Below are 15,684 nucleotides of genomic sequence, written 5' to 3' on the forward strand. Positions count from 1 at the left end.
AGTTTTTCTCGATTACTCAAATGGGTTTTAATTCAAATTTTATTATGTTTTTAACGAAAAAAGTTATACAACTGTTTACAGTATGAAGATGACACTAACAACATAATTTAGTTGGAAAGTCTACATATAGCAATATTTATATTTATCAAGAGTCAAAGAAATCTCAAAATAATAAAATCATAGATTTGCGTTGTAATAATTTTTTTTGATTTTGATAAGTAAAATAGAAAGTCAACTTATAGGTTGTCATAAGTATAAAAAACTACGCTGGTTTTAAATTTCTCTATTATATATATAGTATAACATTTGTGGTTTTTATATATATCAAATTTCAGAATTCTCTATCAATACGAAAAATGGAGATTTTGTCATTGAGAATTTCTAAAACTATTATTGTAATCTTGTCCCTTGTTTTGCTTTCCATCATTGCTGCTCAAGCACAAGGTTTGAGAATTTATTTTTAAGGTTTTTCTTTACAACATTCCAAATTTGTTGGATTATAAAAGTCTGAGGACTTAATTCATAGTCCATTTATTACGTTTTTTTTCTTCTAAAAGAATTATCATTTTAAAACAATTTTTTTTATAATCTCAAAAAAATAATCTTTAAATTATAGAATATTAAAATAATTTTTTTTTTATAATTTATAACAAACGAACTTTGAAACAGTTAAAACTTTAAGACATTTTTTTAATAAAAATTTAAGCAATTAAAACTATAAAAATCCTATTGTACATTAGTAAAATTAGATGGATTTGTATTTATAACGAGTATAGAAGTTTTGAAGAATGCATTCAATGTTAGCCGGAATGATCAATTTGATGGTTGTCTAAAGGACATTTTGATATTTACTCCTTCTATTTTTAGATAAGTGTCGTTCTATGTTTCAAAAATATGCATTAATATGTTGTATGTACATATCTATATATATTAAACAAAAAATAATTTTTCTAACAAAATAATTTTTAAAAAATCTGAAACAAACATCCTTTAAACCCTAAAACATAATTCTTGGTTTCAAAGAATAGATTTTTTGTTTTGAAACAAATGTACCAATTATTACCTCTCAAACAAATATGGAAGGACTACTGAGTTATTGACTAATTGAATGGCTACCGAATATGGAACAAGTACCAAATATGGAATGACTATCGAATATGGAATGACTATTGAGTGATTGTCTAATTGATAAATTTTAAAATAGGAAATAATATTATTAATATAATAATAAAAAATAACATTAATAAATAATTAAATATATATAGGCCGGCCTGTCAGGCCTAATAGGCTTTTTTATAAGTCTGAGCCTGACCTATTTAAATAAATAGGCTTTAAAAATAGCCTAAGCCTGGTCTTTTTATTAAATAGGCCAGGCCAGGCCATAAGTAGGCCAGGCCATAGGCCCCTGTCAGACGGCCTAGCCTATTCCCATCCCTAATTGTACATTAGTAAAATTAGATGGATTTGTATTTATAACGAGTATTGAAGTTTTGAAGAATGCATTAAAAGTTAGCCCGAACGAAAGATCAATTTGATGGTTGTTCTAAAGGACATTTTGATATTTACTCCTTCTATTTTTAAATAAGTGTCGTTCTATGTTTCAAAAATATGCATATTAATATGTTGTATTCTAATGTTAATATTGCAGTTCTTATCCCAAAGTTGGAACAAATTCAACGAGAATTATTAAATTCAAAGGTACTCATGATTACGTTTTAGCCAAATAGACACGATAATATTGAATCATTATATTTTAATTAACATGAAATTTGTTAATTTATAGATTCAAGATGTAGCAACGAAAAAACCATACGAGTCAATATTGAAATTAATAAAATCTTCAAGCTTTCCAAATCGAACATCATTTTCACCTGACTTTTTGTTTGGTGCTGGATCTTCTGCCCTTCAGGTACATTTTGGAAAACAATATATATAATTAGGTGATCTTGTCAATAATAAAAAAAAATTTACATATATATATATATATATATAAATATATATATATATATATTTACCATATCTCTTATAAAAACTTATATTTTTCTGATATATATATATATATATATATATATATATATATATATATATATATATATATATATATAATAGCTTTAAATTATACTATAAATTAATTTGTTACTAAAATCTTTTTGGTAACTTTAGATTGAAGGAGCAGGTCATGAAGGAGGAAGAGGACTTGGTCTATGGGATGATATAGTTAAACATCACAAAGGTTCGAAATATATACTTACACTTGAAAAAATTTAAATTAGCAACAAAAAAACAATGATTAGATGTAGACATGTAGTGACAAGATTTTAATTTTTGATCAATTTATTATATGATCCCCAATATAAGTGGGTAATTGTATTATAGTGACATGTAGTATTTTCATTTAGTTTTTCGATAGCAATATCATCTTTTAATTATCATCAGTTTTTTTTTTATAGCAATGTCATCTTTTAATTACCATTTGTTTTGTGCTCCAAAAGTTTATTGTTGGCTTTCTTCATATACAGATGTGTATGTAGATGTTGATAAATTTCCCACAAAGATTGATCATTACAAGCGATATAAGGTGAGTTCCTCAACTATAAAATTGATTTATTGATAAATATTATTATAGTTAGTATTTTGATGAGAAAGATGGTCCATCCATCTTCTCCTTAACTCTCAACAACTCAACCATCAATATAATATTATTACTCTCTTTCTTGTTAAAAAAACATTATTACCTCATTCAAATATTAAAGATCGAAAACAATTCAAACTAAACACTTTTTTATACTCACTATAAAAATATGCATCTAAAATATTGTATTTAATTTTTAAATTTATTTTAATATATACTATATTGTAGGAGGATGTGCAACATTTGAAAAAGCTCGGAGTAAATTCTTATCGAATGTCCATCTCTTGGAGTAGAGTGATGCCCGGTAATATTTTTATACTAATAAAATCTAATATCTTAAATAATATAATATCAAGTTATTGTGTCGAAAGATAAACTAATATAAAGAAAACAGTTAAATATTAAGAGAAGGCTAAAATACATTCATTAGCTTTTAAGAAAGAGAATTTTAGTAACATTATCTTTTTAGTTATAATTTGGTAACATTATCTCCCAAAAGAAATTAGTGGATGCACGTTCAAAAATATTTATTGGAGTTATTATTAGTTAACATTTACTTACATGTCTTTTAGAAGGAGTTTGTATGGAAGCTATACATTTGTATGTATTTAATTAATATTCTTATAACTTGCTATCATATACTAATTCTAAAAACTAGGTAGAAAATATTCTTATACTTAACTTGCTATCATATTAATATTCTTATACTTAATAAGTATTTTTTTAATTAGAAAATTCTTTATAAGAAAAAGAAAATATTGGTATTTATATCGACTCTATTGGATGCATACCGCTATGAGAATATATTTAAATTTAACTTGTTACACAATTTAGCCATTTTCGCCAACATTCTATTAGACTTTGTCAAATTTATCTTGAATTGACAAATGACATTGATTATTGTGTTTCTTCTCCATAGAAGAATAACTAAGTCAATACATGTACATTGTCTTTCTTCTCCATAAAAAATCAAAACACCTAAAATATATTTTAATTCATTCTTTTTTATATTTTAGATATTATTGGTTCCTTTGAGTAAAAGTTTGTGTGGCTACACAAAATTTTCAATAATTAAAAACTTTTTCCACATTGTTTAATATCTCTATTTTTTTTCTTATTGGATTTTATATTTTGTTTTTTAATACTATTGTCCTCAGTATTTACTGGTAGTTCTCTGGCTTGGGGAATAAAGACTAGATGAAGAAAAACCCAAAATTTATAATTTAGAGTAGAATTAAAGACATTATTTGGAGTAATTTTCCAAATTACCAATAACATATGATACAAATTATAAGAAGTCAAATATAATGTTAAAGGGATTAAAAATATAATTTAGTGTTTTTAAGATATAATACTTTATATATTATATAGATTTTAATAGATATGAAATGACAATATACCAAAGATTACTTATTAGTCAATCCTAATATGATGAAGTGACACACAAGACAATTTACATTGTTGGCAAATATTTATTAAACTATATTTAATATTCACACCAAAATGTTATAATATATTCATTTCTTGTCATATTTTATTAATACATTTATTTTTCTTTATATTTTCAATAATCAATTATATAGATGGAACTCTGAAAGGAGGTATAAATAAAGAAGGTATCAACTTCTACAACAATTTAATCAATGAGTTACTCGAAAATGGTATGATTCAAGCATCCATTATTCATTACATTAATTAAATTAACTACAAATTTTTTAAAATACGAACAACAATTTTTTTTCTCTCTTTTCATGACTAATTTAAATGTGCAGGTATTGAGCCTTTTGTGACTATCATTCATTTTGACTATCCATTAGCTCTTCAACAAAAGCTTGGTGGCTTCTTAAATCGCTCTATTGTGTAAATTTACCTTCATATCAACTCATCTATAGATATTTAATTTTCAATGAAGTGATTTATCCTTAGAGTTGGTCTACACAAAAAATTATAGAATTTTATTATGCTTGCTTATACTATTAATGGTAAAATAAAATTTCAGGAAACATTACAAGGATTATTGTGAACTCCTATTTAAAACATATGGAGATCGAGTGAAATATTAGACTACAATTAATGAGGCAGAAGTCACAGCTATATATCAATACATGTACAACATTGATAATATTTCAACTGAGTCATGCCAAACTACTAGAATATGTAAACAATCATATAATTTACTTCACAACTTCCTCATTGCACATGCTACAACATCAAAGTTATACAGAACAAAGTTCCAAGTAAGATGCACTTTGGAAATTCCATATTACATATATAGCATCACCATTAGCTCGATATATATGTAAATTAACGGTTGAGATTCATAACAATGTGACTAGTTTATAAAATAAGGAGAATTTTAAAGAGCAAAAAAATATGTTTGATACAGGCAATACAAGGGGGAGAAATTGGACTTGCTATTTCATCAGGAAGTTATATTCCCTACAGTTCAAAAGCAGAGGATGTGGCTGCTGCTCAAAGACTAATGGATTTCTATTGGGGATGGTAAGTTCATTTTAGTTACTATGTAAACCACACTCATTATTTCTTTTATCACTAGTTCAACATTTTGATTATTTAACTTTTTATATCATTTTTTAATAGTTAATACATGTACATATATATTTTTTTATTTATTATTTTGCTACATTTCATTTCAACATTCAGGGTTTTAGAGCCAGTGTTCCATGGAGATTATCCAAAAATAATGAGAAAGTTGGTGGGAAATAGGCTACCAAAATTCACTAAAAAGGAGAAAAAAATGTTAAAAGGAAGTGCAAACTTTATTGGGATCAACTATTATACTTCTCACTTTGCTATATATGAACCAAATAGAACTAAGGTTGTTGGTGATAGTTTTGATGCATTAGCTCGATCAGAAGGTATGCAGTTTGTTCAAACTAAATTCTACTTTCACACCACAGTTTGTACAAATAAAATTTTACTTATTTGATATGTAAGAGAATTACAATGATTAATTGTTGGCTGATTTTTAGGCATTTTTTCATAATTGTAGTTTTTAACGCTAAAGGAAAAACCCTTGGTTATATGGTGAGAAAATAGTAATGAGAATTTAGAATAATCATATTTATTACGGGAATAACTTCATTTATTTTTTTTTAATTTTTGTTCAATATTGATAATTTGTAGGATCAATACGCTGGCTTCTATGTTTATCCTGAAGGGTTATACAATGTCTTACTTTACATTAAAAATAAGTACAAAAATCCAAAAATCTACATAACTGAAAATGGTTGGTGTTTCATTTTGATCACATTTATAAAATTATAACTAATATCTATATTGTATTAAAAAAAAAGAGATTATTAATATATTTTTTGTGAAATTCTCTTTCTGTAGGTTGTGCATCTACAAAAAATCCAAATCCATTGAAGAACGAACACCGAGTGGCTTACATTGCTGCACATATAAACGCTACCAAAGCAGCAATTGAGTAAGTTATATTTCATCATCTTTAGAATTTCATGGATAATAAAAAATATATTGTTACAATTGATGATTTTTAGAATTGAAGATTTACTTTTGGCTTATTAAATATGTATGTACATTGTATTTATGTATGGTTTAATGTTGTTTTTCTAAGGTCTATTTAATTTGTATTGGGTTTGTCTATCACAAAAAAATAAAAATGTATAATATTTTTAATAAACTAAAGGAGAATTGTAACAAAATAAAAAAAATAAAATCTTAACTATATTTTATTGTCTGTTAATATGAATTTAATTAAGCATACTTTTAAATAAATAGAATGAAATTATAACAAGTTAGACTAAAATAAAGCTTAAAATAGGGTTCAAATTCCGGTGAAAAAGAAAATTACTAACATACCAACTAATTACTAATATTGACAGTTTAAAAACAAAGGATTAGAACATAGTTTAATAACATCACGCTGATAGTATATTAGAACATAGTTTAATAACATCACGCTGATAGTATATTAGAACATAGTTTAATAACATCACGCTGATAGTATAAAATTTTACACAATCATTTAGTCACATTACTATATAGATATATGTTGAGATAGGTTAGAAGGTGGTATAACAAATTGACATCGTGATCATATATAATCAAAAGACTGTATAAATTTTTTTAAATTGTTAGAGCATAAATTTTAACATCTTAATAAATATTTATTCTTACTCAAAAGTATATTTTTCAATTTAAAAGAGTAGAATATTTTAAATATTTATAAATGTTGGCTCTAAATATATCTAATATCCAAATTTGAAGTGATTAAACAAATAAACATTAGTTTGAAATATAGATGAATTTGATATGTTGTGCTTCTATAACCTCATTTCCCAAGAATATGATATTTAATATTTTTATATGTTTACATTGATAGTGATGGTGCAAATGTTCGTGGTTACTTCGCGTGGGCAGCATTTGATACATTTGAATTTCAAGCAGGCTATTCTGGAACATGGGGACTTTATCATATCGATTTTAATAATAGTCTCAAGCGTATACCGACCGATGCGGCTAAATGGTACAAAAAGTATTTGACAAAAGATTTAACTGGATTTACATAAAAAGTGGAGCACATCAATAAAATAAAATGTGGATGTAATGGAATTTGACTTTGAAATTTGATTGTTTATAGTATGTCGTTTATTTTATTTCTTTGTAAATTCATATTAGATATAGATATTTCAAAGATTGTGTAAAGAATTTTGTTTTGAAAAATATATACACACATTCATTGTTTACTAATGTAATATCCGTAATATAATTGGTCATAAATAATTTTAGTAATTATTATAGGATAAATGTTTATATATATAATATGAGAAAGTATTTATGTTATAATAACACAATAACCGTTATTTAAAACAATAAAATCAACAAACTAGTTTTTTCAATATGTTATTTGGAATATAGATATTCTAATTATAATAGTTTGTATACTATTATTTTATAGATATAATTTTCAACATTATGATTACTACACTATCCAATATAATAGTATACAAATAAACTATTTAAAAATGTATTTAAACAATAATTGATATTTATGAGAAGCAACCAATTTTTTACTCTTGCACTTAAATTAAAAAACATGGTATTTATGTGGGAAGATGCTTAGAGGAAAGGACAAAGTCTTCTATACTTCCAGAAATTTGAAGTTGCTCTATACAATTACGTTTTTTTAACAATGATTGATTTGTGTTCAATTTGAAATAGAATTAAATGTTACAGAGAGGGGATTTAATGAAGACTCTTTTGAAATTTTAATTCCTAACTACACTAATAATATCATCTCAAAGTATTCTTCAAGGTAGGATGGTTAGGTTAAAATAATATCTTTCAAGTTGGAGATCATTCAAACCAGAATAAGATTAGTTTAAAATAAGCGTTATAATGTACACAATGTGTGAATTAAAATACAAAAAATCAAGTAGATTTTAAGAAGATTCGCATATATAATTTATATTGAATCACTAAATATAATGTTGGAATACTAAGACATCAATATAGGATAGTCACATATTTTTTATTGAAAGTTTCGCAATGTCTAATGGTTTAGATTGTTGTTACAGAATCATATAAAATTGTAGGAATGTGGAGGATCATTTGTCATCGATCAAATTCAAAATCTATTTCTTAAATTCATACTTCCATTTTATTTTATTCAAATCTTTGGAATCATATATATTTTCCTAACTCTTGCTATTATTTAATTCTTGAAGGTTCTTGGATCACAAATAAATATTTTTGTTTCAATCATTTCTTTTAATTTGTGTATGCATTAACTAAGGTACGAAGTAATAAAAGTTATTCCCACCTCTCGAAGGTTTAAAAGAAATAAAGTACATATGAGTTAAACTCATTAGTATAATATGTAGATATTGTCCTAAATTTGAATAAGGATGTCCTATGATTCTAAGGTAAAGAAAGTAAACTAGTTGCTATCCTATGATTCTAAGGTAAAGAAAGTAAACTAGTTGCTATCCTATGATTCTAAGGTAAAGAAAGTAAACTAGTTGCTATTACATTCAGACATGCATAGACAATGTGTCGAAATGATAATAATTTTGATGATTTGCGTAGGCTCATGTTGTACAATAAAATGTTATGTGTTGTTTTGTTTTATATTTCCATTTTATATAGAAATAATTATGAGTTGGTTGTTTTTAAGTGATTTGAATTATTTTTGTGGTGAAAACATTTGAACTTTAATAAATTTTAATAAGTTGAGTTTAAACTTTCGTCTAAATGTTCTAACAAAATTTGATTATGATTTAGGTGATCAAGTAAATTTTATCCGATGAAATTTTTTTTATCCGATGAAATTTTTTTGAAACAAATTACAATTTTCAAAAAAAATTAAAATGTGATTTCTTAAAATGATTTGTGATTTATTTAGGTTGAAGTTATATCTTTGATGTTTTAAATATTAAATTACGAAGTTTGAAAGTATTTATTTTTGATTAGGTAAAATAAGTATGTAAGGATTGTGTTGGGTCGTAGTTTTTTTGTAATTTTTGTAGTTAGTAAGTGGTGATAATTGTGAATTTTTTTGTGTGTGAATTAAATTAATTTAAGGTGAAATTATTTTCACGAACGTTGTTAAGTGGTAATAAATAAAATTTTACCGTATTTTGAGAAATTGAGTAAATTCACCTGCTTTTAATTTTTAAATAAATTTAAAATTCGACAAAATTTAAAAATATGGTTTGTGGAGTGATTTATGATTTATGTGGAGTGGAGAAATATTCTCTCAGTAAAATACCTCTCCCTGTCTTAAATAATTATATAGTTTATTTAACGGTTGCTTCTTAATATAATATTATAAATTTATTGAATTGGATATTTATGATTACTTGTTAAGCCAGGGATGAAGAATTATAATTTAAGAAATCTTATTATGATTTTATTTGGTCATGTCCACCTATGTGAGAGTTACAATCTCATACGAACATATAACTTATAACTACTATTAGGTACTAACTGTTGTAGCAAGAATTCTAATTGCATACCGAGCAATCATCTCATAGATATATTTTGTAACTTTTATACAAATTATCTTCATACTTTAATAAATATTGAAAGAAATCATTGTGGTAATGTATGATACTAATGTTTGCATGTTTTTAGAAACCATTATGCATGTTTTTAGAGATTGTGATGTGGCACATAATCTTTGGGAGAACTTTATAACTATGGAGAATGAAAAATGAAGCTCTCCTTTTTTTAGCATCGGACTTTCTCAATGGATCAGATTCAATCTTAGATTAACTGATACTAACTTGATAAGAGGATATTGGCCTGTAATGTTTCATACCATGGTAAATATGGTGTGCACGAACATGAGCCATATAGTTTTTCTCAAGAACACCACTTGATCCTGAGCATATAAAGAGATTTAGATGATATAAAGAGATTTAGATGCTATGTTCTAATTTGATTGATTTCATTTTTTCAATATATCAGTAAAGCTATTTCATCTTGTTTCATGATAATTTTTCTAAGGTCTTTTTTATTTTTCTGGAATGTTTCAAGTTTAAAAAATAACTAGATTGAGACATGTGTATTGTACGTGTTATATATATATATATAAATATATAACAATAGACATATCAAGTGAGAGGAGTGCTTTATTGTGAGAGACCAGAGGATTAAATAGTTACCGTCAGATTGCCACTATCCTTATAGAATGACTAGCTCCAACAATCTGAATGGACAACAACTGTGACATAATAGGTTGATGCCTTAGTATAATTATAGGACATGGGAGACTACAAACCTACTAGAAGAGAAGAAACCAGTTGGAAGCTAGTGAATTTTCTCCATAAGTATAATTATGATGGGAGTACAAACTGATAGAAATCTTAATTGGTGGAAAATGGACCAAATCATATGAAGTGAACTATAAAGATACTTTTGCACCTGTGACTAAAATAAATTTTGTATGAGTAATACTCTCTCTAGCTGCTAATTTAGATTGGCCACTCCATCAACTAGGCATCAAGAATTCCTTCCTAAACATGAGTTGGAAGCAGAAGTTTATATGCAAATCCTTCCATGACTTGAATCATCCAACACCTCAAATATAGTGTGCAAGCTCCAAATATCTCTATATGGCCTCAAGAAATCTTCAAGGGCATGGTTTCATTGATTGACTCGAGTTGTCAAGGAAGATGGGTACAACCAATGCCAATAAGATCACAATATATTTGATAAACATTTAATGCAAGGAAATGTAGCTTGGTTCATGGTTTAGGTTGATGATATTGTTATCACAAGAAATGATTATGATCAAATAGATTGTAAGACCCGTAGTTAGTTGTCTATAATATGACAATTTGACTCATACACCTTAATAAAATAGAGGTAATTAATAAAAATAATAAATTAGAATCATCAACATAATTGGAAACTACATTCATAAGTTTAGTTTACAACTTGTTCAATAAATTCATAAAATATTATGTCTTGAAAATAAACTACGATTGTCTGATTACATCATAAAATAAAATATGAAATTATAATTCGACAAGTTTGGAAATGATCTTCTGATGCTAAATTCATGTCTCGTGTTCCTCCAACTGCTAAATAAAAAATAAATGGAGTAAGATAAAAATATCTCAGTGAGCTCTGAAAAATAATGGGGAAAACAGTCTCAAGTTAAAACTTTCACTTTATATATATATATATATATATATATATATATATATTCCTTTGGAAAAAGGACAAGTTGCACAATATCTTGATATGGGTCACCAAGATAATTGAGTCCTGATTGGTAAAGGTGGTATTACCAAACTCCAATCAGTTGATTGTTCTCCTTTACCTGTTATTTCATGCTTGTAATAACCTAAATGTCCCATCGTGAATAAGGCCATGCATGGTCCGATTAATGATATTGTACTAAACTTGAGATGTTTTGTATGAAATGTCTTTATTATGTCATATATGAAATGCATCATTCATCCACTCTAATTCTCTTAATACGTAATAACCACAAAATAGTTTATTTAAAAAAATTCAGTGGCAAAAATCATCATATTAGAAGTTAATGTAACATGACTCACAGTTTCACATACACATTAGAGGCAACTTCTGTAACGAGCTGAAATGGTGCCCGACAAGCATATTGACCTTAAATCTAGTTATGCGCATCTAATTAAATTTTCCTAACATATAATCCATTCACAAACATCACACCCAGAGATAAACAACATGCACGTTCTAAATTAATAAAAATAAGCTGCAATTTTCAATGAAATTCCTATGGGCTAGATTTCCTTTTTCCTCACTATTTTAGTTCTTTTCTTTCATTCCCCTTCTTCCCAAACAACTTCAGAATTTTGTAGTAAAATTAAATCCTCAATCTCACATGAAAAAAAAACTTTTATAAAAAAAAACTCACAGTTTGTGTTAAGGGAGAAGATGAAGTTCTTATTAAATTGGTTTTTGAGCTCCCTTTTTGTTGAATTGCAGCTTTGAGTCAAGTTCTCTAATTTTGGGTCATTCTATCCTAATTGAGTATGATTTCTAAGAGTGTAGGGACATAGTTGGACATGTTTAAAAACGGTTTATAGAACTTGAAGAAGCTTTTGAATTTAAAGGATTTTGAAAATTAAGGAAAAGTTCGTGTGGCTACACAAAATTTGGTATATATGAACCAAATAGAACTAAGGTTGTTGGTAAAAGTTTTGATGCATTAGCTCATTCAGAAGGTATGCGGTTTGTTCAAACTATATTCTACTTTCACACCACAGTTTGTACAAATCAAATTTTACTTATTTGGTATGTAAGAGAATTACAATGATTAATTGTTGGCTGATTTTTAGGCATTTTTTCATAATTGCAGCTTTTAACGCTAAAGGAAAAACCCTTTGTTATATAGTGAGAAAATAGTAATGAGAGTTTAGAATAATCATATTTATTACGGGAATAGCTTCATTTATTTTTTTTAATTTTTGTTCAATATTGATAATTTGTAGGATCAATACGTTGGATTCTATGTTTATCTTGAAGGGTTATACAATGTCTTACTTTACATTAAAAACAAGTACAAAAATCCAAAAATCTACATAACTGAAAATGGTTGGTGTTTCATTTTGATCACATTTATAAAATTATAACTAATATCTATATTGTATTAAAAAAAAAACAGAGATTTATTTATATATTTTTTTTTTTTGAAATTCTCTTTGCGTAGGTTGTGCATCTACGAAAAATCCAAATCCATTGAAGAACGAACACCGAGTGTCTTACATTACATTGCAGCACATATAAACGCTACAAAAGCAACAATTGAGTAAGTTATATTTCATCATCTTTAGAATTTCCTAAGGTCCATTTAATTTGTATTGGGTTTGTCAATCACAAAAGAAAATGTATAATATTTTAAAATAAACTAAAGGAGAATTGTAACAAAATAAAATCTTAACTATATTTTATTGCATGTTAATATGAATTTAATTAAGGACACTTTTAAATAAATAGATTGAAATTATAACAAGTTAGACTAAAATAGAGCTTACAATAGGGTTCAAATCCTGTTGAAGAAGAAAAATACTAACATACCAATTAATTACTAAGATTGATAGTTTAAAAGCAAAGGATTAGAACATAGTTTAATAACATCACACTGATAGTATAAAATTATTTTACGCAATCATTTAATCACATTACTATATAGATATGTGCTGAGATAGGTTAGAAAGTGTGGTATAACAAATTGACATCATGATCATATATAATAAAAAGATTGTGTAAAACTATCACATTACTATATAGATATGTGCTGAGATAGGTTAGAAAGTGTGGTATAACAAATTGACATCATGATCATATATAATAAAAAGATTGTGTAAAACTTTTTAAATTGTTTGAGCATAAATTTTAACATCTTCTTAATAAATGTTTATTCTTACTCGAAAGTATATTTTTCACTTTGGAGTAAAATCTTTTTAATATTTATAAATGTTGGCTTTAAATACATCTAATATCAAAAGATGTCCAAATTCGAATTGATGAAATAAATAAACATTAATATTAAAGACAGATGAATTTGAAATATTGTGCTTCTATAACCTCATTTCTCAAGAATATGATATTTAATGTTTTTATATGTTTACATTGATAGTGGTGGTGTAAATGTTCGTGGTTACTTCGCGTGGGCAGCATCTGATACATTTGAATTTCAAGCGGGCTATTCTGGAACGTGGGGACTTTATTATATCGATTTTAATAATAGTCTCAAGCGTATACCAACCGATGCGGCTAAATGGTAAAAAAATTATTTGACTAAAGATTTGATTGGATTCAACATAAAAAGTGGAGCACATCAATAAAATGTAGATGTAATGGAATTTGACTTGAAATTTGATTGTTTATAGTATGTCGTTTATTTTAGTTCTTTGTAAATTCATATTAGATATAAATATTTCAAAGATTGTGTAAAGAATTTTGTTTTGAAAAATATATACCACAACACATTCATTGTTTACTCATGTAATATCCCTAATTTAATTAGTCATAAATAACTTTAGTAATTATTATAGGAGAAATATATATATATATATATATATCAGACTTGGTGAAGGGATAAGTTATATAAAATCCATTATAAATATTTAAAAATTTGTAAGTTTAAGTTGAAGAATGATAGTTTTTGGGTAGGAAGTTTCGTGTTTGAGCCAACGTACATGCGCTTTAGGGCAGCAAATCCTTTGAAAGTTTCTTCATATTAAAAAGAAAAAAAATTTAAATATGGATAACTTATTTTATAGAACTTCTTCTTTTTCCACTCCTTCTACTCAAAACATCTCAGAAAAAAAAAAAGGAACTTATCTATAGTGAAGAAATTACTATTGAAGATTTTCAAAAATCAATAAACAATTGGAAAATCTCAAAAATCAAAAAAGATCAGGTCTATGAATCTAATCTTTTCAAAAACCTATTAGAAAATGATTACATAATCAAAATAGAAGAACGAGATGTTCCTCTTTCTAACCCCTTTGAAACAATAGATCTTCTTTCTCCAAAAACACTCCAAAAACACTGTAACAGGAACTATAATTTTATACATATAGGTCTTTTCCAGTTCGGAATCAAACCTTTAACAAGGGAATGATTAAACACTTCAATCCTGTGTCTTATGAGATGCTAGCTTCTTGAACTTTCAAGATTCAATAATAAGTACAATTGAATCTAGTCTATGTCAATGACCAATTTGGTTTGAAGGTTATCCAAATTTTTCATTATCTTTAAAAGACCCAAACATCTTAAAATCGCTTATGTTACAAATCAAAACTCATAATTACAAAATGTTAACAGGATTTATTCTTGTAGCAATTATTTACAGAGTTCATTACAAAGCAATGTTTTCAGCCTTTACGGCAACAAAAAATTTTGAAAACAAAAAAGGAGAAACCCTATTTTTACAAACTGATTTAACAAAAGCAAACACTGTTATTCCAAAAACCATCCTTTGGAAAGATATAGATCTTCCTGAAGAATGGATTCTTGAAGGAGATGTTAGACCACAGTCTCTTGAACAGTCAAAACCAAACAACAATTTAAAGGAAGTCATACAATACAATGACGGTAGGGTAAAACTAAGTTTTTCAAGAAATTCCAGTGCCAGGTATTCTGATGTTGGTTCCTCCAGACCCTCTCCAGTCATACAATTGCCTAAAAAGATAGAAAACTTTACAAAACCATGTTTTTCATGTTCTAGCATACCAAGTGCTTCTTTTCAAAACATTGACTACTCCACAAATATACCTCATCAAATATACACAGCACCTCAAAACACTAATGACGAACAACAAAACATTTCTCCACCAACTTCGCCATCTTTTTCTGCAATAACTAAAAATGTTGTTAATGAACTTAATGTCATAGAAAAAAAATTGAAGTTTATAAAATTGTTCTCCATAACTATTTTTATGCATCCAAAAATACAGAAAAACGAACACGGTTCTTCAAAAACTTTCTAAAATAAAGACAAGAAATTCAGAATAAATTTTATGAGTTCATTTTATAAAATAAAACACATATTTTATTTTTCG

The 15,684-nt window shown here is 26.4% G+C and overlaps 1 pseudogene; it reads left to right on the forward strand.

The window, feature by feature from the left end:
• Positions 1 to 7,244, forward strand: part of LOC101498023 (beta-glucosidase 13-like) — a 23,531-nt pseudogene extending 16,287 nt beyond the window's left edge.
• Positions 7,245 to 15,684: the final 8,440 nt, after the last annotated feature.

This window comes from Cicer arietinum, chromosome 3, assembly GCF_000331145.2.
Source record: "Cicer arietinum cultivar CDC Frontier isolate Library 1 chromosome 3, Cicar.CDCFrontier_v2.0, whole genome shotgun sequence".
In the NCBI taxonomy this organism is placed as follows: Eukaryota; Viridiplantae; Streptophyta; class Magnoliopsida; order Fabales; family Fabaceae; genus Cicer; species Cicer arietinum.